This window comes from Manis pentadactyla, chromosome 6 (genome assembly GCF_030020395.1).
Source record: "Manis pentadactyla isolate mManPen7 chromosome 6, mManPen7.hap1, whole genome shotgun sequence".
NCBI classification, from domain to species: domain Eukaryota; kingdom Metazoa; phylum Chordata; class Mammalia; order Pholidota; family Manidae; genus Manis; species Manis pentadactyla.
This window is the reverse complement of record NC_080024.1, coordinates 140,645,165-140,672,431: the sequence shown is the minus strand read 5'-3', so window position 1 is coordinate 140,672,431 and position 27,267 is coordinate 140,645,165. Positions and strand designations below refer to the sequence as shown.

General features: G+C 39.0%; 1 protein-coding gene across 11 annotated transcripts in view; it reads left to right on the top strand.

Moving 5' to 3' along the window:
- TCF4 (transcription factor 4) overlaps positions 1–27,267 on the top strand; it is a 333,945-nt gene that overhangs the window by 122,870 nt on the left and 183,808 nt on the right. Inside the window, exon 1 of one of the 11 annotated variants that reach the window (XM_036918547.2) lies at positions 24,076–24,156. The exons of the other annotated variants lie outside the window; for them this stretch is intronic. The gene's annotated coding sequence lies outside the window, so the exon portion shown is untranslated. Of the gene's footprint in view, positions 1–24,075; positions 24,157–27,267 lie in introns of those variants that run through there. 11 annotated transcript variants of the gene reach the window in all.

Here is a 27,267-nt window from a genome sequence, read left to right as displayed (position 1 = left end):
TCTAGGTGTGTGAAATTACTAAGTTAACTAATTTCTCCTGTGTTTTCCTCCTGTTGACTACCCAGACCAAGCTGTACGCTTTCCAGTTCAACAGCCAAATGTGGATGCTTGAGATGCAAGCAGAAACTCTTTATGTATAACTGATAGTACTTAATTGGGCAGTACTGAATCATGGAGGGAAATTTATTAATGACCTTATCTCCTTCAGAACTTTCCCAGTAATTGGAAATGAGCCTAACATCCATATTTTTAGAAGCCTTAGACATTAGTCTCCTGACAGGATTAAATACATACTTTATATATGGTATATGTGTGTTTTTGCCTTGCATAGTTTATTTATTGATGGTCTCACAAATATAATTTGGAAGTTGAGATGCAGTGAGTATAAATCTTGACAGACTGTTTAAGTAGGTGGGACAACCTCAGTTAGGCATTCTACTAACTAGTTATAGGAAAATACTGACCAACCAAACAATAATTCGCTGGATAATCTTCTGGTGATCTTGAACAAACCATTTTTCATTTTAACTTCACTTACTTATTTCTCTTACTGACCTAACTCATAGAGATGTGGTGGTGGTGGTGGGGAGTTCTCCGAAATTTTTTTGTTACCTTAAAAATGAAATAGTCCTGCATACGTATACTTCTGTAATTGCGTTTTCCATTCATCACGAAGTTCTGTATATAGTTTGAATACTTAATTGAAAATAAAAGGAAGCAGCCTTGCTCAGTCTTTTAAAGGCATTTAAATAGTTAATGACGTTTTGCCCCATGCCCTCATGAATTTCATTTAGTTCTGAAATAAAAATTTACGGCTGCTCTCTCAGCTGAGCTGATTCTAGTTTGAGGGTGGAATTGAGTTCGCACCTGCTCTAGCATGAACAGAAGCCTCTCTGTGATGTCTTTAAAATATCCACAGAACAGAATAAGAGAGAGAGCTCACTACCCTGCAGTTGTAACTACACGGTAATGTTCTTTGCAAACACTGGGGAAGCCGCTTTATAAATTGGCTCTGATTTGCTGATACTGTCCATAGCTCGATGCCCTCCCTCAGTTACCTGTGTTCCTTAAGGTAGAATGTGCTTGTGGAAGTGCAGTTGGTCTGCACAGGCAGTAGATCTACGTTAAAACACTGTAAAGTGTACTTCTGGGAAAATCTTTGCATTTGCTAGGCCATTTAGCTGTTCAAGACGTGGTCCGTTAGGCAGGCAAAGTCCAAAGGCTTTTTGAGTGCTCTAGTTAAAGGGCAGGATGTGTAAAGTAGTAGTGTACACTTAGGTGGATAATTAATAATTCATGTGGGCTTGTAAGGCTGTAATATAATATAAAAATTTCAGTACCTGTTAAAGTTTTATCAGATCAGAAGATCAGATCACTTTTCCTTACTATGAGGGAGTCTTCCTCCCTGTAGAAAAATAAAATGCTCCCAGCATATGTGGAAATCTTCATGACTAAGGGAGGGCTGGTGTTTATATCCAGTGGTGTTTTCCATGGTCATTGTGATTAGGCAACATATTTTAGTGGTCATAGTTAAATGGCATTCCTGTACAATACTGTTTTGTATGAGTTTGACTGTAGATGACAAAACCTTGCTTAGAAAGCTTGGCATATTCTAATATTTGGAGACTGCCTGCTTGCCAGAGCAGCTACCCCTCACTCCCACATAAAACAATGTTTATAATTTCATCACCAGTAAATATTCAGAAGGAGAGCCTTTCTAGAGGCTAAGTTAGGGGTGGGAAGGGGTAAAGAAGATCAAATGAGGGTCCCAAGTTCAGTGTTTGGCTTGGTTATATCGTGAGCAGTTTTTACATGTTGTGTCTTAGCTGTTTTGTTTGGCTTGGTTGTATCGTGAGCAGTTTTTACACGTTGTATCTTAGCTGTTTTGATTTTCAGAAGCAAAGAAAGTGCTCTCACAACAGTGAGGGAAAGGACAAATCACATTTTTATGAAAGCAAAGTGGAATATCTTACTGCTTTAAGAGTTCGATTGGCTTCTTGATAAAAAATTAATGTGTTATCAGTATGTCTGCAATCATATGGTCTTCAGTGTATGTTGTTTTTTAACCATCTATATAAACTTAATTAGTACTGGAAGCTAACCAAAATGATAAACTTCAGTACTCAGTCTTTGATTCATTCATTCATTCACCCAGCAAGTCCTTGTGGAGAGTCTATGTCACACAGGCACTGAGTTAGGTCCTAGAAAGTGACATGCCTTTTCTTGCCTTCATGAAGTGTGGCCCACAGTCTAAGGAGTGGATCAGATCAGTATCAGATAATTATAATTCAGGGCATTAGGGAAGTAATCATGTGTGCACAGTGTGCTGTTGGCTTATGGATCTGGGCTACTAACCATCAGCTTCCTCATAATAATGGCTGAAATGTTCTGGTGCTTGCTGTGTACCAGACATCTGCTAAGTACTTTACACATACTATCTTGTTTGCTTCTTACAATAAGCTTTTTTGTTAGGCATTGTCATTCCCATTTTACAGGGAGGCCACTGAGGGTCAGAGAGATTAGGTTACTTGTCCTATCTGGCATTGTGTGGTGGGTAAGTGGCAGGGCCCAGATTTGAAGCTTTATCTGCTGAACTCCAAAGCCCTTGTTCTTAACCACCCTGCACTGCCTCACTTGTAGAGAATATGGAAAGAATTCCCCGAGGTGCAATAGCAGTTAAGCTTGTGTTCAGCTGCAACTAATAGAATACCTGATAATAGGAGGTTAGTCAAGTAAGGGTTTTTTTTCTCACTCTGGAGGTAAGAGATTGCTTGTGTGGATTCAGCAGATCAGTGTTGCCATCTTTCCTTTCTGCCCACCTTAGCCTGCTGGTTTCCATCCTTCAGCTTTTTCTCTCATCTTGCATTTCTTCCAGGATGGCTGCCGAGCCCCAGACACCACATCAGAGTTCATGAAAGGCCGCAGGAGAGGCAGAGATTAGAGTAGCAGCCTTAACTCCATCTGTCCCATTCCATCAGGGGAAAAAAAGCCTTCCCAGAAACTGGTGACCTTGAGCAGAATTCTGCTAATAATATATTGGCCAAAATCTCTAATAAATACCTACTTGTGGCTGCAGAGGAAGCTGGGAAAATGAACTTTTACATTGACATTTGGCTCCATGACCTGGGGGTAGGCAAGAGGGAGGGGGTTGGGAGTGGTCATTGTGTGAATCAACGTGAATATTGTTGTAAGCGGTAATGTGTGAGCTGAGTCTTACGGGATGAGTTAGAACTACCCAAACCAAAATAAAATTTCCAGTTGAGAGAAATGCTTGTGCAGAGGTGTAGGAGCTAGAGGATTTGTGGAAAGTCTGGAACCGGAGTACTTCCATAAGACTGGGACATAGGTCCATAGAGAAAGAGATGACAGGGGAAGCTAGGTTAGATTTCCCGGCCCCAGAAAAATGAAAGAGTTTTTCTTATATGGTAGGTGGAGGAAGTTGGATTTTCACTGAAGCATGTGGTGAACTACTCAAGGATTGATTTTAAATCATGGGGTAACACGATCCAGTTTATGGTGTAGGATGATTAGTCCAGCAACAGTGTGAGTAGGAGGTGACATGAGGGGCAGGGAGATTACTCAGAAGGTAATTAAAGGAATTCCAAGAGGAAATGATGAGAGATTGGAATGACTCAGGAGCAGTGGGAATGAAGAGGAGGATGTGTATTTGAGGGATACCCAACTGAAGGAAATGGTTGGACTTGGGAACTGACAGGTAAAGGAAGGGTCACCCTTGGCTTCTCAGTATCTGGCTTGGGCCACCTGGTTGGGTGGTGGTGTCTCTCATTCAGATGCGTAATGTAGAAGGAGAAGAAGATTATAGGGGATTAAGATGGTGAATTCAGTTTTGGACATAGTGGATTTTGAGATGTCTTTGGGTGGATGGACTTGTGGTTCTGGGCTGGGATTGCAGACTTGGCCTACAGGATTCCATATTTGGTGGTTGAAGTCATGGGAATGGATGAGTTACCAGAAAGAGGAAAGTGGACCTATTTTCTGATTAATCTTTTTGCTAACTATCTTAAATTGAAGAGGGGAAAAGGGCCTCTCTCTCTCATCTTTTTTCCCCTACAAATTCAGTATCTTTAAGAAAACTGGGCAACTATTGATTTAATCACATGATCATTTTCAGTATTATATTTAATCATTCATCCTCAACATACTATTTTTAAATTCTTTTCTACCTACCACTTCCCTCCCTGTCTGCTTCTCTCCTTCCTTCCATCCTTTCATTCACTAAGATAGGTTAGAGCAAAACTCTTCTCTCAGAGCTTTACTTGATTCACCATTCGGGAAGACGTTATGGATGCATAAAAGTGGAATGGAACGTAGAGCTCTTCTTGTGTATTTTCTGATTTATATCGGCTTTCCTCCCAATGTAGGAGTCCCTAGCGAAGTTCTTGGCACACAGATGACACTATGACTAGTACGTGAGTGAATGGGTCCCAGCAGGTACTGGTCCCTCTGCTTGGGCATTCATGCACTGGAAGACATTACCAACAGGGTAATTGTTGTGTGACAGATCTGACTTTCAGAAAGTTCTCCATTCTGTAGCTGTCAGCCTGGGATACTAGTTTTCTTCTCTGAAGCTACCTAGGATTCTGTATTGTCTCTCTTCCCACACAGGTTTCCCAGGAGGATAATCCTTGCTTCCTTCAAAAGTGTCATTGAAAAACATTTAACGTATCATAGAACATAGATTAACTACATCTTATATTCCTGGTCACTGTCCTCAGCATGTGTCCTAGTTGGTCTCTTTCCCTCTCCAGGTGGGGAACCTAGAACCTACCTCAGTACTCCAGATCAGTAGTGGAGTTGCTTTTATTTTCAGTATTAATGCAGCCTAAGGTTACATTTACACACCCTTGATTTACCATTGACTGAAAATGGAGCTAGCAGCCCACCAAAATAATTGTTTTTCCTACTAATTGCTTTATAATCAGGTGTTCCCTTTCCTTTTATAGAATGAGACTTTATATCTATTGTTATTAAATTTCTTCTTTGTAGGTTTTTGGTCTGCAGATGTGCCGAGTCCATCCTTTCACTCTGTCAATACTGTAGTGCTTAGCCGTGTACAGTCTTGGGTGTAAATCCTGACTCTACCCTTTTCACATATTTTCCTCAACTGTGTGTCGAAGATAATTATGAAATATACATGTCAGGATTTGGGGGTAAAATAAATGATGTAATACATGGGTAATGCATAGAGGAGTGCCCAGAATGTCATTAACACTCAATAAATGTTCACTAATACTATTGCAGTGTGTGTGGGGAGTAAATGGAGGCCCTTTCTGTAATCGTGGATTCTTTTATTTGCTGTCACTATTTTCCTCTCTGGAGAAAAAGGTTGAAGCAATTGGTTCTTCTGTGAGAAGCAGCAAATGTTTTTCTTGATTTTGAGTTGTGCAATTAACCAAATTTACCAGGCAATAAATAAGATACGATGATGAATAAAGTTGCTCTTGACAGATAATTCTTAACTGGTTACCAGAAAAGAATTCAAAACAAATAAAGCACCACCAACAAACATCTTAAAATTACCTGGTAGGTGTCCTTTCACCTACACCTCATTTTAAGACAGAAAATTACAAGATGAGCCAGATGTTACATTATAGATGTTGAAGGTTTTATAAAAATTTGGGTCTACACTGAAGATAAATTGAATGGTAATTATTTCCTTTAGAGAGGATTTGCCAGAGGATGCCTTTAAATTTAGTCTATGAAAAAGTAGACTCATGAGAACTTTTCAGGAACACAGTTCTTAAGACAAACAAAATCCCTCGAGAGCCATGTGTGAGCTCCCAGGAACTTTTAAGAACAGGGTCCTACTGCAAGGCATTGAGCTGATAGCTAGCTCGGCATACTCAGAGAGAGAGGGAGGGAATGCGTTAGCATCCAGTGACTTGTTTTATCCACAAGCCGTGGGGACCTCACACAAGGTTAGGTCAACCTGACTTGTTCCCATAATAAATGTCACAATGGTGACAAGGCATCAGGGACTTCAGCACAGTGCCTGCAGCTGTAGACTTCTCTCTGGACACACCATTCCCTGACTTCTTCTGTGGTCCCATCCACAAGAAGTACAAATGGTACGTTAAAAAAGCCAACCCATTGTGGTTCATCACACCAGTGTGTAGGACTTCAGACTCGGCCTGCAAAAGTCCATTTGTGCACCTCACTTCTGTTCTATTCATTTCCTTGTGTGTGGGTTTTGATCTGGTACCATTGGGAGAGGGAAGCCAGCCATTCTGAGAGTAAAACTTTCAAATTTCATTGTATCTGATTACATGTAAGGCCCGAGAGGTATTTTGTTAAGTTAGGAAATACTTAGACATTCCCTGTAGCTTTTAAAAACATCGTGGCTTCCTACATGTTAGTTTTGCATCAGCACCTGGTGCCAGTGCTGTGTCTCAGAAGAGCTGAGATTTGTGGCTATTAATCCTTGGAAACTGACAGGGCTGGAGAATTTATTCAACTACTATGCTTTTCTAAACCAAAGTAAGGTTGTATTTTTCATTTTCATAGACAAATTAACGTGTTTAAAATAAAACCTACTTCCCCTTTTCTTTCTTTTCAGATGATCTTTAGCAAAAAGCTTATTGGTTTTGAACTGCCCTGTTTTAAAAATCAAATTGAAGACCAGCTTGAGTCTGCCTGCAGAGCAAAGCTAGCTCCCTTTTTAGAAAATCTAAATGGTTAAATGGGAAGCACGTTCTGCACATGGTTTAGCAGTTAGTAGCCTGGAAAATGACCCAATAGCCAAGATAGTTTTTTAAAATCTTCATTGTAAGTGCTTGTTTAAAGTTTAAGCCTGTAATTGACTATTTTGCACATTGTTCATTGTTAATTCTTTTCAGGCTATTACAGTTTTGTAAATACGTTGCCTGCTAAGTTGTGTCAGTGGAGGAACATTAGTGCTGTAAGAAAATCCAGTTAAATGTGGTGCTTAAAAGCATTACCAATTAGACCAGATCGCCATGATTTCTTAGTGATCTTAGAGAAGTCACTTTCTATTTGGGCAAATTTCTACTTATTTAAAATGGGTATAACAATGTTTTTGTTGGTGGTTCTTTACTGTTTTTGTTTGTTTATTGGATAAAAGGGCGGGATATAAATTCCCACTAAGCTGTGGTCTGCTAGAGTTTCTACTGATCGGTGGCTACATTACTCAATATTGTTATTCAGCTCCCTTGGTCCGCTCCGTGTTGGAGGGGCAAAATCCTTCTGTTTTGCACTTCTTTCATAATTTATCAGCTGGTATCTACCAGAAAGCTCAGGAGTGGAAAGAAAGAGCTGTTCTCTTTTGTTTAGTTTACATTTGAGCAATAATTTTTAGTACGTATACAGCATTCAGTTTACTTTATCTAGATGCATGTAAGCACTGATCAGATAATCCAGGTACTTCCTGGTATCCATTCCTTAGCTTTTTCGTTTGCAGTAAATAGACGTCACTTGAAACAAACAACTTAATACTGGCTAGTGATTAAAGGTTACAAAAATTGCAGTGGAAAAGGAGTTAAATTCTGCCCATCAAATAGTTAGGACTACTAGAATATGGACATGATGGAAAATAATGAGGTAGATAAAATGTGATTTATCTGTGTTGGTATAGAAAGAAAAATAATGGTTGGGAATGTACTTGAATGTAGCTTAAGCTGTTTATCATTATGTGCAAGCAGAAACTTAAGTAAAACTCCTCTTGATTAAGTTTTATGTAAAACAAAGGATATGATTGGAAGTGTAGAATTGGAGAATATTTTAAGAGCATGATAATAATCCAGCGAGAGACTTTAGCATGTCTGTGGTCAAACTAGAGAATGGAAAGAAAGAGCAGGAAAGCTTGATTTGGTTATGCAAATTTGCAGCACATGTAGAAGTTTGGACCTGGAGGATTGTTGCACTAGATTTGGTCATCAAATGATGCTTTTCATAGCAAATATTATCTGAGCCATTGGTATAAACATTGAAAAATGCAGAATATCTGGAGTCAGAACAGCAACCTTTCTGTCCCTTGAAACAAAATGTAATAGTCACCCTTGAACTTCAGACTCTATGAAACAGAATGAGAATAAAAGGGAGTAAATAATGAAAAAAAAAGCACCTGGAGTGGGAAAGAGCATGCATATGTAGAGATAAATTCAGTATGCAGATGCCCCAAAGTTAAGCTGTGTGTAAGAATAAACACACTGTAAGAACATTCCAACCATCAGGCTAACAGGATTGGAAACTGAAGAGCACAAAGCAATTATTTATCAAGAAAGAGGCACAGTTGACATCGAGTGTTATAGAGGAGGAGACTGGCATGATTATAGGAAGATGTGAAGAATATAAAAAAAAGATCCCAAAATTTAGTGAAAAAAGCAAGAAAGATTACTTATGAGATGGTGATAAATAATAATGAGCTATTTCTGAAAGCGCCTAAAGAACAGGAGGTCCAAAAAGGGTTTGTCAAGCCTCCAAGAGATAGAGAGGGTAATTTATTGACAGGCAATGGAGACCCAGCTAAAAAGTAAATGAATTTTTCACCTCAGTGTTCACAAAAGAGGATGGGGGACAGATGCCAGAAACAGACATAAATTTCCCAGGGGAGAATGAAGAAATACAAAGGAAATCAGGATCATGCCGAAACAGGTGATCAAGGGATGAGAAGGAAACCCAATAGAACCCTAAAGCTTAGCAGTAGGCACCTAAAAATCTTGACAAGTTAGAGAAATGAAGAAGCTGGGCAGGTGAGAACAATTAACTGTGTTTCTTAGAATGGTTGGACATTATTTTGTGGATTTATCTAGTTAATGCATTAGACGAGCCCCTTTGAAATTTACCCTTGAAGGGAATAAACTGGTGTACTTCAAAAAAAAAAAGAGAAATTTCCTAAGTGGCCTTTGAATAATGAAGACACCATTTTTCTTCCCCAAGTTCTCAATCTAGAGTTATCCCGCTATGCCTGGTGTTTAGTGTTTATTAAGTATTTGCCGGGTGTTTATTAGGTCTTGTTTTTGTTTGCAGGCTATTCACTGAGTCATTGGTTCAGCCAGTGTTATTGGCTACTCCTTGGTGCCAGGCAGCGGGCTGGATCCCAGAGGGCAGCGCTGAAAGAGGCAGACATGTCCTTAGGGTTTTTGAAGTTACTTCTCCCTCAGAAGCAACACCTGTAGGCAACCCTACCTCATGCGTAGCAAAGAAAATAGCCATTGATTGAATTTTGTGTCATACCTGGTCTTAGTTTTGACTGGCTTCGTCCTGGAGAGTGTCTGGAGAAGGGTGGCCTCTTTGCGGGTCTGTTTGCGGTGCTGGCCTCCGTGGGCTGCATCCTCTGGCGGCTTCCTTTTCCTGGTTCTCAGATGCGGGTCATTCTCTAGCCAAGCTCACTTGTCTCCCCAGTTCTCCAGACCAGACTTGTTGGCTGCGCCCCACCAGCTGCCCGCAGATGCACTGAGGTGTCCTTACCCTCCTGTGCTGTATTGGGATTCACAGCATTGTCTTGGGCAGTGACAGGCTGTACTTTCAAATGTCCTTTTTCCTTCCTCCATCTTCCCCAGGTCCTGCATTTCAACCTTGTGGTTCAAAGACTGGCCACAGTTGTCTCCCTTTGGGCTACCCCATTTCCCTCTCTGTGCCTCTGTGAAACTTTGGGGTCCAGTAAACCTCACTTGCAAAAAAGCCTTTCCTTGTCTCTTCCCAGAATGAATCTTTCTTTGCTTTTGTGTCAGATGAGGACACTGATAAATGCAAATCTGTTGTGAGGAGGGCTTCACTGTGGCCACTTCTTCTCACCTTCAGACACTGCTTTAGTGGCTACCGAAGAATGGCATATGAGAGATGTTTCAGGGATGTTGTTTCTGAGCTTGTAGGAGAGGCACAAAGAGACTTCAATATACTGAACAGTTCTGTCCTATGATGCCTTGTTCTCAAGACCAAAATCTTCTTAATAAAATTAGTAGTCTCTGGTGCTGCCTATCCAACCAGGACTGTAGGTGGGGATCTTTGGTAGGAAAAGCCCCTCCCCTACTCCCATGAGCTCTTGAATCTCATATGCACATGTTCTGCGTTTCAGTGTCTCTGAAAGTGGGTAGACTTAAGTTCATGCATAGAAGAAGGATCAACTAAGCTATATCATAATTGCTTTTGTTACAATTTGATTGGTTGTTTCCCTGGGATTGGGACTGTCAGACTTGCACGAGTCTACTTCCTTGTCAATAGCGAGACTAACACGCATGACACAACTATAAACACAACACCATCAATCCCTCCCACCCCCACCCCCAAGTGCTGTGTGACTGATGAGAAAGTAGAAGCTGGACAGAGAATTCCAGAAAGAAACTTTGGTACCCCTTGGTCTACAGTTACTTGGAATGTCACTTTATCCCACTATTTCCTAATGTCCTTATATATCTGACAGAAAGTATGTTTAGCTGTCAGCCTGTGGCCCCTGAACTCCATAAGGAAATATGACTACATCTTATAAATCTTCACCTTTGCTGTGTATCTGAGTTACCTCTGGGCCATTTACCTAGTGCAGATGCCTGGGTTCCACCTGCAGGCATCCTGTATTTGAGATCTGGGCTGGGATCCAAGCATCTAATTTAAAAGTACACCCAGTGACACTCAAGTCCTGCCATGTTTGAGAATCTCTGACCTACACATCATTTCAAAGAACTGTCATTTTAGTTTTGAAAACTATTCATTTTTCTTGAACTGAGCACATATTTTTAAATCCTCCTATTTATTTTTCACTCAGTAAAAGTGAGTCATCACCTACTTAGCACCTGACTATTTACCATCAAGATATTTCTATGCCGTTAAGTTAATAACTCTTTTAGGTCAAAGAAAATGAACACTTTTTAATATGTTAAAATTGTGCATCCTCCCAGAAAGGGCTTGAGTCATTTCTGTTTTTTATTTTATTTGTCCTTCAAATCAATAAGAGCTTAATGGCCCCAAAGGTTTGCCTCTGTAATAATGATATGAATAATAGACATTCATATTGTAGATTCACAATTAAACAGTATGTCTCTGCTGTGGGAATGGTTTTCCTTGTAAGAAAAATGTTAATGGGTTTTCTACTAATTTAGAGGAAAGACAAGCCAAATTAGAGTAAACTCAGCACTATAAATATTTCAGAAAGAACATCCATTTATTGTTTTTTATAATATACAGCTAAGACTAAATGACAATGAAGAAGGAAGTTTGCCTTATGCAGAAATATTAGGGAAATAGCTAAGAATGCTGTGCAATTGGCCTCAAAATTGGTTATAGGCAAGTATGGGTGATTTTGTTACATTTTGTAATAGTATCTCTGCTATTTTCTACAACTTATTGTACACAATAAAATATTTTTTAAGGCTACTTATTCAATAAAAGGAACACAAACCCCAAATTGCTGTAGTTTGATTTTATGAGAGGTTTTTTTTTTTTTTTCATTATCTGTGAAATGGTGAGGTGGATAATAAGGATATTCTCTCATGTGTCCTGTCACCTTTAGAATGACAGAGCTCTGTTTGTCTGATTGGGCTTTTTCATACACATGGAAAGGTTTTGATCACATGGATGCAGACCTGACTTCAGGCGCCCAGAGCCCGAGCTTCCCAGCCTGTTCACTGAGGCTCCTGGAGCCACAGTAACAGACAGACCTTTGTGCTTCTGTTGAATTCTGTGTATTTAGTTTAATAAAATTAAAATGCAGAGAGAATATTGATTAAAGGCTTCTGTATGTGTAATATGTGGCCCCAAGTTAAAGAAAAATGTAGGAATTTAGGTATTTAGTAGTTTTTGCACATGTCATAGAACATGCCACTTACCATTGAAATTATTAACACCTACTTTTATTTAGAATTTTTGGCAAGTTGAAAAATGTAACCTTTAGAGAGAGTTAAGGTTCTTCTATTTGAATGAATAAAGTAGTTCAATCATTCGTCATGTGAAATTATTTCTTAGGATACTAATAACCATTTATTTACCCATGAACTTATTTTCTAATTACAGAATCTTGATTGGTAAAGTTTTATTTGAAGGTATATCCCACTTTAACAGTCCAAGAATTCCTATAATTTACAGAAAGGGTCAACAATATACTGATTGATTGGGTTTTAAATTACGTTGTTTGCTTATTTAAATATATTGCTTATTTGACTTGTATGTACTCATTAGTATCAGTTGCTCTGCATATAGAAATGGGCTTCTTATTGTTCTTGCTTATGTTAGTGTTCAGTCTTTAAGTTATTCGTTAATTCCATTCATCAGGTATTTACTGAGCACAAGCTTTGTGCCAAATACCTGGCATGTCCTGGTGCTAGGGGTATACCCTTGGATATCACATACTTGGAGTACTTTATGTCTGGTGGAAGACAAAACCCGTGAACAGGCCAAGAGAAATACAGGGTTCTATGAGAACTCCTAGCAGGGAGGGGGGACATAGTCCAGAGGAAGTTAGGGAAATTGACATCTAAGTTCAGATCTGAATGATCAGGAGGAGACAGTCAGCCAAAGAGAGCAGGTGTGAGAACGAGATGGAGGAATATTCAAGGCCTAGGAGTTATGCCTGCAGAAGGCTGGAAGGAAATGATTGGACATCCCTTTCAGAGCAGTGGAAGAGGGAGGGTGAGAGGCATTAGGTTCTCCATGTCCAGGAGAGCCAACTCATGGAGGACCTTACAAGCCCCGTTACACTCACTCAGCAATGAGTGTGTCATTCACTCAGCAAACATGAGCTCAGCACAGACTATGTGCCAAGCACTGGGGATGCATCTGGAAACAAAGCAGAAAATAATGCCTGCCCTTGTGGGGCTTTTATTCAAGTGGGGAGAGACAAATGATAAACATGTTGTTAGTGGTTTTGAAAATGGGCCAGAAACATGTGTAGTCCAAATGATTACAGTCTCAGCATTTGCCAATATCACTGAGCCAAATAATGAAAATATCACTAAGCCAAATCAAAGACTATTTAATAAAAATAACTTTGCAATCATTTCCAGTTTTGATCTGATGACTGCAGATTTACTGATAACTCAATATATTTACAGGCAAAGTTGGTGGTTACCTATAATTTATACTTATTGATCAGTCACTCTGTGCCAGGCATTGGGCTGAGCAATGAGCATATCACACTTGAGGAAAAGTGCCGAAGTTCACTGCAGTCAGTATTTCTAGTTGATCAGTTAGATACAAGGCTTATCTGTAACGTTGAAATGAGAACATTTGAGGGGTGATCAGTATACGGGGGTTTTCCTATATTCCTGTTTTTAGAACACATTACCAGAACCACGGTTCTTCCTTGGAGCATTTTGACAAAATCACTAAATGGAACAATTGCTTGATTTTTTTTTTTTTTTACCATGCAAACAAAAAATATAAATATTTTACATCGTGACTGAAACTAGACATTTGCTTATCACTTAAAATTAATTATTGATATTGCTGTTTTATTATGGTGAACCACTTTTTTGGTGTAATTAAAGCAAAAAGGTTACTAAAAGTCAGAGTATAGAAGCAAAAGGGGACCACAGTGAGTAAGGAAAGATTTGTTTGAATTTGCTTACAATTTTAAGAGCATTGAATGAAACTATTCAATATGTGAGAGGTATTTGAAAAAAAATATTTTACTCCAGCAATCTTAGCCTGATTTGTTTTATTTCTTTCAGAGTAAAAGTTGCAAGTGAGTAGGAATTATGCCTTTAAATGTTAGCCTATAAAGGACTGGAAAACTACTCAAGGGTAACAGCTGAAGAGGAAATGGCTCTGTCAGCGTCATGCACATGGATGATTGGGCACATAACGGACACAAGCAGAGAGAAAGGTGCAGGGGGAAGAGGTCATAAAATGAGGAGGCTCGTTTGGAACTAAAATATATTAGCAAAAACAGAAAGCCTTGGGAACCATCAAGATGCTGTGTTTTTCCTCTTAGCATAACACAAATATGTACAGTTGAAAATCATTGGTGCTTCTTGCATAGACGTTGCTGTCAGCAGCAGCAACACACACAGTTGTATGTATTTGGAGAAACATTTAATCCCATAGTTCTCCATTCTCTTTACATCTTGCCAAAGGCATGCATTTCCAGAACAGTCCAGATTAAGGTCCAGTCCTTGTATCTGTGATTAAATCTGTGTTACATCAGCACCAAATTCTAAATATGACAGCATCCATACTCTTATTGCTAATGTCCATAAATGTTTGTCAATATCCTAATGTGCTTATAATAGCCACTAGTTATTTTACTCTTACTATGTGTCAAACACTGTGCTGTTACCTGCAGATTTGATCTTACAGCAACACTTTGTGAAAAGCATTGATTATCCTTATTTTACAAATAAGGAAAGTGAAGGACAGAAAGGTTGAAGTAACCCAAACAGAGGGCACACCCCTAATTGGCTAGTGATGTGTTTGGGGTTTGCACACAGTCCTGATAGACTCTGAAGCATGTGTTCTTAACCAGAAGACCTAACTGCTTCCCTGGACAGTGCAGGTAGATGTGACAGGTAAAAAGTATTAGAAATAAATATAAGGTGAGATATGTTAACAAAAAGCCAGGGTTAAAGAACCACGCTAATGATTTTCCTTTAACACATTTCAGCACACTGTTAAGCCTCCATAATAAAGAAAAAGATCTTAAAAGAGTGATTAAGGGTCACACAAGTCAAAGGAAAATATCACCATCATTATTTTTTAAGAAGGGTTAAGTAAGGCTGATGAGCATAGGACCTGTCGCTTTATTAACTGGAATGCATGCAGTTGGTGAGGACTTGGATTTACCAACTGCACTGCTGGCCTAGAATTGGACTCCTCTGTGGAATTTAGGTCAGTGTTTACACCCAAGTAGTTTACAACCTTTGACAAATTTAGGCAAAATAGCATAAAGCACTTAGGAACAATTTAGAAAATCAGAATTCAAGAAGTCAGAATAATGTATATTTTTAATGAGAGGGGCAAGGTGAACAGTGGGTTTCTCTAGCAGATTCTTAATTTAGTTTGTGTACTTTTTGAGAGACTCCACTTCAGGACTCACTCAGACATGGTTTGTATCCTGACTCAACCACATAGACCACTGTCCTCCTTTACATGTGTGGGATACCAAGGCCTCCTTCACAATGTTTTGGAAATGCCTAGCCCAAGATTTGACACATCATTAATCTTCACTGGGTTTTAGCTTCTACTTCCCGCCTTCCACTTATTTGACCTGATGAAGAGGATGGCTAAATACAAATCTTTGTTCACTTTTCTCATATGAGGATTATCATTTTTAAGCGCTTACAACCTAAATTTCCAAACTACCTTTTCTTTGACTTTCCAAGCTGTGTCACTCCCTGCCCTTCTGTATTTTTATGCCCTCTTGCTTCCGTAGTTGCTGTATCTTTGGAAAGCCCCTTGACTTTACTTATACCATAGCCCATGAGCAATTTTGAATACCTATTTGTGTCATGCTAGGATTTGTTAAAAATCAAGAAGCTTTGGATCTTGCCAGACTGCCACAGCACCTCCAATCTAACTCCGATTCCCCGTAGACTGCAGGTAGAGATGACCCGAGCTTGGTTCATTTTTTCTTTTACCACCATTCACCATTCACCATTGACTGTCTTTTTTGCTGCAGACTTTCACTGTTAAATCTGAGCTCAGTACCCTAAGTGGATCTGATCCAGTGGTCCTCAGTGAAGAAAAGAGGTAGGAAAAAAAGGGGCAGCAAGGTGAAGCAGGAGTCTTAGCATTATAGGAGCGTGTCGGACTTCTCGGATGTTCTCCTTGCTTTTAGGTAGTTGATCTTACAATATTTGCCACTAAACTTGTCCTGGCTTCTTGTTCAGTCATCTCTCAGAAGGAAATATGGCTCTTGGTCAGTCTCCTGACAGTCTTCAGTATTTGCATCTTTCAGCTTATTTTAACTTGCTTGTCCTGAAATCTTCTCTGAGATTGTTAGTTCCCTTTATATTTTCTTCCATCATCCCTTTCTCCCGACTCCTTTTCACCCTGTGCATAAATGTGAAAATGTGTCTTCTTCTCCCTGGCGGTGGTTGTCAAAACGTGGTTCACAGATCACTTACTTCCAGTCTCTTGGGGTCATGCTGAACTCGGGACACATTTCAGGCCTGTGGAATCACGCCTCAGTGGGGTGTGTAGTCTAGGGTCTTTCCTGAAACGACTTATTCTCGAAGGGTAGTCTGATGTTTTCTGCGGTAGGACAGGTTAAAATTCCATGCTTTTACTTAGCCTGTTCTTATTTTTCAGACCAACCTCCCTCAACATCCACAATGTCAAGATCCACTAACTCTTTCTGTTCCCTTCACTACCCTTTTATTAGCTGTTCCCCTTTTTCATGCTTTATCCCAGGAAGAGCTGGACTTTAGTGTTAGAGTGGGATTTGGCTTGCAGTGGCATTGCTTAGTAGCTGCGTGGTAGAGGACCACTCTTTTATCTTCAGTAGGGCAGCTGTCTTGGAGAATTGCATGGCTAGCAAGTGGCATTTTTGATTTGGGAGTCCAAACATAGTTGTTTTTGCTCTAAGAATTTACCTCTTCCAGATTGCTGGTGGAAAACTTGAAAATTATACCCTTTACCATGGTTGTGACTGCTGGCTAAGAGCCATAAAGTGAACTACTTTTTACCCATTCTGCCTCCCCCACATAGCCACGATCCTTCCCTACCACAAATCATGGTCAGTTTGGCATGAAAAGTCCTGGAACAGAGAAATTCTCTCTAGTGAGTCAGAAAATGCGGCAGGATCTGTCAGAGATTGATAGAGAGAAGGGTTTGATCCACTTTACTCTCTGACAGAAAAGTATTTTTCTTTGACAGCTGGAGAGATCAAAGGTCTAAAACTGTGGATACAGAGAGATGAATGTTCTAATATTAATACTATATGAGTAATATTGTGTGTAACATTTAGGTCAACATGTCTAATACCCTGTGTCTGGGAAGCCCCAGCCAACCATCCGCAGAGAGCAGAATCAGAATCACCGAGGGCTTCCCTCCAAGGAGACAGGCTGCCATTGCCTGCCTGTGACCAGCTGAGCAAGCCGACCTTTAGTCTGAGATAGGTCATGTCAGGAGACAGGGCAATCTGCAGGTTTGGGGAGTCAGGGGCTAGTCACCTGGGCTGAGGAAGACTTGGTAAGTCCCTTCTTCAGTGAGAGCAATATGATGGTCCAGTATGTCACTTTTTACCAAGAAAGGGTACACGTTTTGTCCAAAATATAATCATGGCATTGTGTAAAAATGCTGCAGTACTTGTGGCTTCTGTGGAGCTTCAAGGGGTAAGAGGAAGAGAAGATGCCATGTGCCCGGAGCTGCTGTTGGGTGTGGTCCAGGGCTCGGACAGAGGGAGTCAGCCGCCACTGAGGTTGGTTCACTTTGGGCAACCCTGCCAAGGATTTGTTTCTTTTATATGCTTTCTGTGGGCCTTTTGTGGTTCTTGATTTCTTATTTTTACTATGGATATATTTACTGATTTTTAAAAGTTCCATTTTTTGTAGCTTTTCATGATAAAATATACTTAAGTATCTTTATTTTTTATAGTTTTTATTTTATTAGCTTTTACTTAGCTTTTTTCCAATTTACATTTCTTTTGTATAAGCTTTCTACTTTTTTATTGTCTGTTTTGTTCTGATTAAGATGTTACTATATACCTTTCCTTTTCCCCTGGGTAGACCTCTTACTGATTCTCCAACAAAATATCTCTCCATTGTGAATCAGGAAGTTCATAGTAAAACAGTCTCTTCTAAGTTATGAATCTCAAAGTAAGGGAAGAAGGTTGTTTCTATATATCAGACATTATTGATCCTCTTAATTTCGAGATTTGTGGCCTGAAATCCATTGTCTTGAGGTTAAATGGAGGCAATTTCTCTGAGCTTTACTACTTTCACCTTAAAAATGAAGATAATACCATTTACCTGAGCATTGTAATGAAGATTAAATGAGATATATGAATCTAGCACAGGAGCTAGATTCTTAATAAATGTAATTTCAATTTCTGTCAGATTCCAGGGATCATTAGTGGATGTCTAGGTGCAGAAGGAGGTCATGATTTTGGTGTTAAGTTTGAGGCACTTTTAAACCATCCAAGTGAAGATACCAAGTATGCAATTGGAGTTAAGAGTGTAAAGCTCAGACACATCTGAGCACAAGGTCTACAACTGAAAGGGTCTTCAGCATATAGATGCCAGTTTCAGGTAAGAGACTGTGTGGAGTCTCAAGTAACAAGTGGACCTGGAGCCTGGCAATGGAAAGATTCTCGACAGAGGCTTTTGGGTGAGAGTGAAAGAGAATGCTCAAGAAGCAGGAGAAAAAGGAATGTAATATCGTGGAAGCCATGTCAAGCATATTTTTCAGAAGGAGGGTCTGAGAGTATCTTTGTGACTGCCAAGGAAGATGAGAACTGAGCATTGTCTACTGGCTGGAGCTACTACTTAGTGATCATTATTGGCCTCTTCTAAGACCTTTCCTTGGAGGAATCATTGAGTAGGAAGACACCACTTCCCATCCCCCAGAACCAAGTTACCTTTCCTCTGACCTAGCAAAGTATTCATCTTATATACCTCTGATGTGATTTTTCCTCTATGGTTTATAATGATAGCTGTTTGTACTTAGCTTCATTCCCCTAATACCAGTTTCCTGAAGACAGAGGTCATGCAAAGTACCATAGTAATTACACCTCGTAAGTATTTAATAATTTAGCCTTAGAATTATTGGTTCTTACAGAATAAGTCATGTTTCTTTGTTTATCCATTCATTCACTGAATAGTTGTTCATTTACCAACTCCCTACTATGTGCCAGGCACATGAATATAGTGGTAAAAAAGAAGCTACTCTTTCTCCATGAAACTAACAGTGTAGTGTAGACAGATGATAAAGAATAAGGAAATACATTTTCTGAGTGCCTTTAATCTCTTAACTTACTTATTCCTCATAACAAACATATGACATAGATGTTATTACTAGTGCTATTTTTTTTTTGTTATGAGAAAATGGAGGCACCAAGATACTCAGGTACTTGCCAGGGTCATAAATTCATTAGAGGTGGATCTGGCATTCAAATCTAGGTGTTTTGACTCCCAAATCCATGTTATTAATCACCCTAATGCACTGCAAAGTGTTTGTCATAAACTATTATTATTATTGCTAATACTATTAATAGTAATTATTCCTCAGCCTTGGCATCATTTACTCCAAGTTATTGGCAAAATTAAATTTAGTTCCCAGCCCAAGACTTTTTCCTCCTGCAGTGCCTCTTCTTTAAGGGAGGGACAATGGAGAAAGAAAACAGTTGGAAGGATGAGGGACTCGGCAAAGAGAAAGGGTATGTGAAAAAGATGTAGGAAGAAATCAAACCTGTTTGGGTTTTGGGTTTTCGATGCTACCAAACTGTGATTTTTCAAGATTTTTTGTCCCCTCTATTCTCAAGAGGGGATATTCTTAAAGGTATTCCCTTGCACATAATCATATTCCATTTCATAAACTAGCAAAAAATAATTCAGAAGCCAGGAAACCCTAGCCACTTAAAAGTAAAAGATTATATTTTGGAAAGGACATTATTAATGTCATTTATATCGTGAAGGCATTGATTAGAAGATACATTAGAAGGTTTGTTTACCAACACCAAGTCTTTGAAGAGTGTGTGTGTGTGTGTGTGTGTGTATGATATATATATATATAGGAGTGCCTACTTATTTTATAAAATCCTGGGAAATTGAATTTACTTTGTATATACATTTTGGGGTAGAAAATGTGGAAAAATTTTTCTGGGATGAGAAAGTTTTTGTACTTATATTTGAGGCTGCTCTAACATCAAGCACCATGTTTAAGCATCACAAATATACACTAAGCAAAGGACAGATGCACAAGGAATTTAAGTAGAGTTTTTCTAAATGGCAAATAATTAGAGGGGAACAGATGCCTATGGGCAGCAAAGGATGAAATGAGGTACCAGGAATTTTAAAAGGGAGATGGAAATACATATGTAGAATGTAGTCACTCTCAAGGATGTTGAAGCCCAGAGGGTGTTCTCTCCCAAAGTTCTCTGTTTTTGTGGATTTTGACATTAAATTTTGTTCTCTCTTTACCTGTATTTCTCAAAGGAATACATCATGCTAATCATTCCAAAGTGGAACAGATTTCCCTTCGATCCTCAGTTTTGGATGATTTTGCAGTTTCCATCTTTTCTTCTCCCTCCCCAGGGCCTTGTCCTTTCACAGGACTGCCAGGATATGACATTTCATAACAGTGTCACTCCTCATGTATTTATTATTTATACCCCCATCTACTTCCAGAAGGGTTTTTAGGTAGCCTACTAATAAAAGGCACCTACAAACGTGATGATTTTTTTCACACTGTGCATTTTGGATGGACAACCCTGCTATAAAATGGGTTGTGTTCATCTCAGAACTATTCTGTGTAGTCTTGATGTGGAAAAGGAAACAAATATCCAAGAATAAAGTAGAGAGGAGCATTAGACATTTCCCATCTTCCCGTAGAGTGGTAGTTTAAACAGCAGGGGCACTGAGCAGAGCGATTCAGCAACCCAGCAAAGCTGAGCTGTAGCACCTGATCATTATCCTTCAGGTTTAAGATTTACCTGTTGTGCTCTTTGTAACAAAAGAAATGAAATCTCTGTAATTATATTGGAAGGGGGAGGAGATCGTGTTTTAGTTCCTTTGATCTTGAGCTAGAATAGGCTCTGCTTTTGGAAATTTAATTTGAAAGAATCCAACGTACACATCTGCTTTTTGTACTGCAATTCCTATTGAGCTTGAAAATAGAAATTTATTAATGCAAATGTGTAGAGTCTGTGCCTTGAGAAAAAAAATACACACTCAAAACACAAGGTGATCCTTTCTACATAGCTGTGGAAGATTTTAGTAAATATGTTCTCTGTTTTTCTTCTAGAGTTCAGAGATGAAGTTCTTTGTTATCAGGACTAAGCATAAAAATTGCAGGACACATTGGGGAACAGAAAGATTCATTATTACTTTAATGTTTAAAAGTTTCCAAAGGACCAATTGGCTGGTAAAGAGATGAGAAGTGTACTGAATATAAAAAGAAAAAAAAAAAATGAAAACAAGTGCATCATTAAACCATTTGGAGAACATGTTTGAATTGATGGTAGGGCCCATGCTAAGAGACAAAGCTTTCATTTCAACGAATCCAGTCTGCCTGTGTTCTGTAAAATTGCCTTTGCCAATAAATGGAATGCCTTGCAGGTTTTAGGACACGTACTTACCCAACTTAGCTTGGACTCTTATTTTATTTTCATATCATTATATGAAACTGCACATAAATGACACTTGACTTAATCCTTAGAGTGCTTGGATTGCATGGTCTATTTTGATTAACTTCTTCTTGTCCTCAGTGTAAATTTTCCAGTAAAGCCTACAAAGTCATGAGCATTTTGGAACATAAATCCTTTAAGCTATTTTGCAGTCATATAGTTGTTTTTTATAGGGTTTGAGTGCTTTCCTAAACTCTTTCTCATCTCCAAATGGGCAAAATAAATTATAAATTGTGGAGAGCAGTCAGTCACTGGATGAGCAGTCATCTCCTAAAGCTGAGGAAAGTACCATTTTCAGTTGAGTGAATAAAGCCCATTCCTTACAATATTTGTGCTCTATTGACAGATCTCAAAAACTTTCTTACAAATTATCTAGGCTTACGAAGGAATTAATGATTAAAGAATATATTGAATCAATAAAGCCAGTCTTTTTTTTTCCCCCACATTATGTGGGGAAAATTTCTTGCCAAAATAGTAGGTGGGCTTAAGTGGTGTACATAGTCATGCCATTTTGTATTCTTTTGGTTACTCTTTCTTCACCACTGAGCTTTTTAATTAAAAATATACATATATATGTTTTTAAGGCACAGAAGGCTGCAAGCCACATAAAGGGAGGCTTTGATTAGGAAATTTGAGTTTAAAACTGGGAGCCTGTCGTTAACTTGCTGTGTCCGAGATGGTGTTTTAATTGTCCTGCCAGGATAATCCTGTGACCCTTGCAAATGTACAATTTCATTTGGGTTCAGTGAGTCTTGGTTGCGTCTGTGATAGGGACACCAAAGGCCACAGCAATGAAGACACAAAATGTTGAGACTGAACTGCCTCCCCAGAGGCTTTTGAGTAACTAGGGTTTCATTTGAACCAATTCTGGGGGGCCTTGGAAAGTAATGCTGACCACTTCCAGTTAATTAATTTCTAACATTTCAATCTAATTGTGACTTTTTCGAGTTTCCCACATCTCTCTTCCTCCCAGGGAGGAAACTCACCAACAAAATTTCTATTTCTAATGGTGGACAGTTGGGGTGCAGCAACCAAGCAGTCACCCTTAAAAATTAATGAGCTTAATGATGGTTTGAGAAGCAGTTGTGATGGTGGTCTGAGAGGGAGGGTCTGTGGGGATGGCAGAAGGAAGAAGGCTGGACTCCTTATAAGTGACAATGATGTGAGCCCCTATGCTTATCTCCCCTCCCGGTCCTCCCAGCCCCCTCCCCAGTCGCCACCCCTTCCATCCTCCTCTCCTCACAGGAGCCAAAGCAGATAGAAAGACAGGGCGATTATGAAGACGTCAGTTGGAGCGTAGGCAGGCGAGAGGGGCGCAGCGCTCCAGATGAGGTCCGGGGGGAGCCGAGGAGGGTCACTCATGGACGACCGTGTGTGTGTGTCTGACAGACTGTGAAATGGTGCGTTGTTGCACGGCTGCGCTGCACCTGGGCCCTTCATCTGTGATTGATTGGTTTGGTCATGTGTAATGGTCCCATCTGCTCTGTGTTGTTTTTCTTTTTTTACTTATAAAACACCGTTCCCAGCGGCTGAGAGAGGATGAGCTATGTTTTGTCATCTTCACTTACACTTTAGCTCAAAAAAGTGGTCAAGTAGGTAAGCTCTAAAATCTATCCAAGTAATGTAGTAGTAAAGTACGGGTTTTCCCCTTTGCCTGATGTGTGTGAGTGTGCGGTGCGGGGCGCGCCCCCCTGCGCACGCGTGTGTGCCTGGCGTTTGCATGCTGCCTGGTAATATCTGAATAGTTCATGAACCACGGCAGACCAAAACATCGCAGAAATGATTTGCACGAATCTCTGTATTGTGACTTACTGCAGCGAGGAGTTTTTTTTTTTTTTTTGTAACGGAGCCAATACTTAATTAAAACCGCTGACATCATGGTGTTATAATTAAGCGTGGCATTAATTAAGCTGGAATAACGATTTTTTTTTATTAAGAACTGCTTTTATTGTGTAAGACCCTTATCGTCTAAAAACAAAATAATTTTAAAGCAAAAATTAATCCCCTCTACATGAGCTCTTTTCAACTTCCCCAAAGTCCGGCCTCAGGACTGTCGTCATCCGGGCTGTGTGTGTGTGTGTGTGTGTGGGTGTGTGTGTGTTGCGTGGTGGTGGGATGGGGGGAGAGTGGAAGTGAAATTTGTTTTTTTCACCCAAAAATGCTGATCGGCTCCTGGCATTCTGATGGCTAATTATGCATCGGAGAGCTTCGACAGCTGCATTCATCATCATAAAATGTAATAATTAATGACATTCCAACAAAGAAAAATATGCAAATGAGGACTCATTAGCATTTTCATATTCAGCTTTGATAATGCTTTTGCTGACAAGGTTGTAATTAATGAAAATTCATGTCGCAGTCAGGAGATTGGATCGGTTTCATTCCGCTCACAATTCCCAAATGCTTGCATTATGGAAAATCGGCAGCTCTGCCAACTTTTCAGGGAAGAAAAAAACACACACACACACACTAAAAGCACCAGATGCAAATTAATGGTAGGGAGTCTTTAACTCTTTAAACCACCCCCCTGAATTTCCATCATAGGAAACATGTGATGAGTTTTAGCCTAAGAACTAGATTCTTTTTTTTTTTTTTAATAACAGCAATGAAAGTACTTTTATTTGTGACCCAAGTATGAGAATTTCTGGCAAACTTTTTCAAAATGTTAAACAAAAACCCTCCACCTTTTCCCCTCTTCCCTTTTCCCTTTCAAGACTCTTTAAATTTACATAGTAAAACATGTTAGGACAGCCAAGCCTCAGCGTGTTGTGTTCTGTCCTCTAGCTGGCAAATTTACACCACGACAGTTTATTCATCCGCATGCTTTCTGGCGACCTTCATCACGTATTTGTGCTTACATCTTCGGGTGCCTCCCTCCGTGTGCTACCTATAAGGTCGAAAGAAAAGCAAGTATTCTGTTTCTCTTTTCAGGGTGGGTTTTTTTTTTTTTCTTTCTTCTTCTTCTTTTTGGAAGATGGTTGTTTTTTAGCGCTTTTTCTTTTTAATCTATTCCCTTTGTGGTTTAGTGTAAGAGTTTGGGAATGTGCCCATAATTCTCTCACTCAACACTTCTGGTCTAGTGTTGTGCTTCAAATGTAATTTTAAGAGACACCGTGCCATCAAAATGGATACCCAGAAACCCCAGAACAGAGCTATTGACAAGTATTCAGGACAGAAAGCTATTAATTTATAAACCCTCTGTGTGTTGCTTTCAAAGTATGACTGTACGTTGGCAAGTAACCATTTGGTGCCGACCTGTACTGTGGTTTATTGTACCTAAAGTTACACCAAAAGTTCTATCTCACCCTCAACATCAGAAAGAAACACCTAAACAGAGTTCTGACCCGATTTGAGATTGAATCTTTAGGTTAAAGAAAAAAAAAAAAACGATCCATTACTAAGCCAGATCTTTTTGCTGAGGCAGATATTTGAGGGGATTAAAAAAAAGGTTTGTATAAAGATTAAGAAAAAGAATGAAAGCATATTTCTTTATAAATAGTCAATTTTATAAGCATTTTCACTCTCAAATGATATAAAACAACTTCAGGCAGTTCCTAAGATGCAGTTTCCTGTTTATTTAAAGTTAAATTGTAATTCCCCAAGTTGCTAGCCCAGCATAAATAAAGAATATAAATATGCCTTGTTAGGGGAAGATAGAAACTTTGATATGGTAGGTCTTATTTCTTGGAGTATCTCAGTACAATACAAAGTCTCATCGGTTATTTAATGAGGACTTTAAAGTAAATCATTTTCTCCTATTATGCGGTTAAGAATGGGTTTTTTTCCCCCTCAGTAACCCCAGAGTTCCAAGAAACAGAATCTTATTCAGTCTCTTGCTTTATTCCAATTTCTGTTTTGTCACAGTTTGCACATGAACGTGTGTGTTTGTGTGTGTACACATGGTGTATCAATATCTGAATTGTGGTAGCTCTGTCCTCTTTTCTTTAATCCATTGTGTTGAAATAGCAGGCAGAAGAAGGATTTACTTTTTTTCTTTTGGTTTACTTGTATTTTATGCAGGCAAATTGCCCATCCAGATGGTAGAATTTCACCTGTGAGCAATCTGAAATGATAGGTTAATTCTGACATTTTATAGAGCTTTTTAATTTTCTTTTCATACAGTATAACTAAGTGCAGAGTTACTACTCAAGATAATGTTTCCTTTTTTTTTTTTCTTTTAAAGCGCTTCCTGCTGTGATTGGTTCTTTTTTCTCCCAAATCTGTATTTTGGGCTCAATTAAAATCTGTGGCTTTAGGCACTTTGCTGCTATTGTCAAACCACATCTGATGAAATCTTTGACCACTTCTAATATGTGTGAATGAGGAAGTGATGGCAGAAGTGAGGAAAAAGTGTCAATCAGCAGGTTAGTTGGTTCATTCATTGAGGAGAAGATCATTTTAATTTTGTAAGCTCAGCATTCACTGGCTTTGATAAATTCACTTAGTTTTCTCCCCCCATCAAATTCACAAACGTGTACCAGTTCCTGCATTCTTAAGTAATGCCTAGAATGGTGTTAGGGCCCAGAATCCTGAAATTTGGTTTTGTTTTCAGTGTCGTGGGCCTCTGGTGGCTAAAGTGATGGAATAAATTGAAAAAATACTTTGAAATGATTTGTTGACCTGTTATTAAAGAATCCCATTATTTCCTAAAGCAAGTCTAGGGGGTGTTTCCCTAGTAAAGTGTTAAAGAGAAAGGTGGTATAGAGATTGTTTTTACTCATAATAATTATAACCATACTGTATTTACAGGTTATTTTGAATGCTACCCTCTTGTTTTTATTTCTAGAATTCCTCATTTGCATGAATCACTTCCTGAGATATTTATATAGTAAAGATGGTTGTAGGGGCATCTTTTCCCCTGGCTTATCCCTTGGAAGCACATTTTTGAAAGTACTAATATTTTACCCATTAAGACTTGGGACCCTAGTCATGGCAATTTTTGTTGCTTTCTCTGTTAACTGTTTTGCACATGTTAATTCCTGTGGGCATTTTCTTTTTAAAGTGGTGAGATTTCACTGTCCAGCAGCAAGCCACATTTACTGGAGTTATTGAACTCTGAAAAAGGAAACCCGTGGGTGATCAGTTTTACCCTCCCCAGAAGTTATTGCTTCAGTCAAGGGGAATTATAGCCCCATGACTGAGAATTTTGAAGTAGTTGTTTCACTACAACATCCAAAGGTTTTGTTTCAGGTATTGCAACAAAATCAACATTTGTTTGTGGCCAGTGAAGCCAGTGTTCCTGGCAGTACCCTCATCCAGTTGCTTCTCATATCTCCCTTGCGAACTTTCCCATTGGTTGGGGTCTGTGGAGAGATTTCAGTGGCTGGCTGGTGGAAGTGTTTGGGAGAACATTTGCGTATCAAAGCAGCCTAAATATTTGCAAAAATGTTTGCTTGAGAAAAAAGAATCCACTTAGGATTAGAAAGTAGCTGCTTAAACATTTAAAAGCATGTGTGATTCCCCGAAGCATATTATTCTTGAGCCAAGACCTAAGCTGAATTTCAAGGGTCATCCCAGAAACCATATATTTTAAAAGCATATGAGATGATAAATGTTTTGCTTTATGATTAAGATCTGTACTTCTATATATATATATATGGCAATAAAATGTAAAAAAAAAAAAGAAAAAGATGAATATATTTAAAAATTAATTGTATCCTTTCATGAATGTGTAAAACAAAATATGTAGAGAAAGGGCTTCATGAAATAATAGGATTGAATAGCTGTTGAATAGCTAGCTCATTCTTTTCCTCTATTGTGTTTTTTTTCCCCTATAAAACACAATGGTATGACTGTGATACGACATTCAGTTCTGTTGGACTTCATAAGCTTTCTCTTAATAATAATGATTTGATGGCAGATCTTTCCCTCTTTTTCTTGGTAAAGAGTTCTTTCTGTGTGGGCATTTTTAGGTTCAAGTTATGAAAGTTTTAACTGTATTACACTGATGGCTTGGAAACAGTACATATAAAACTCAGTGCAGGCCAATTTTTCCAATTTGTTAACAATGTAGGAGT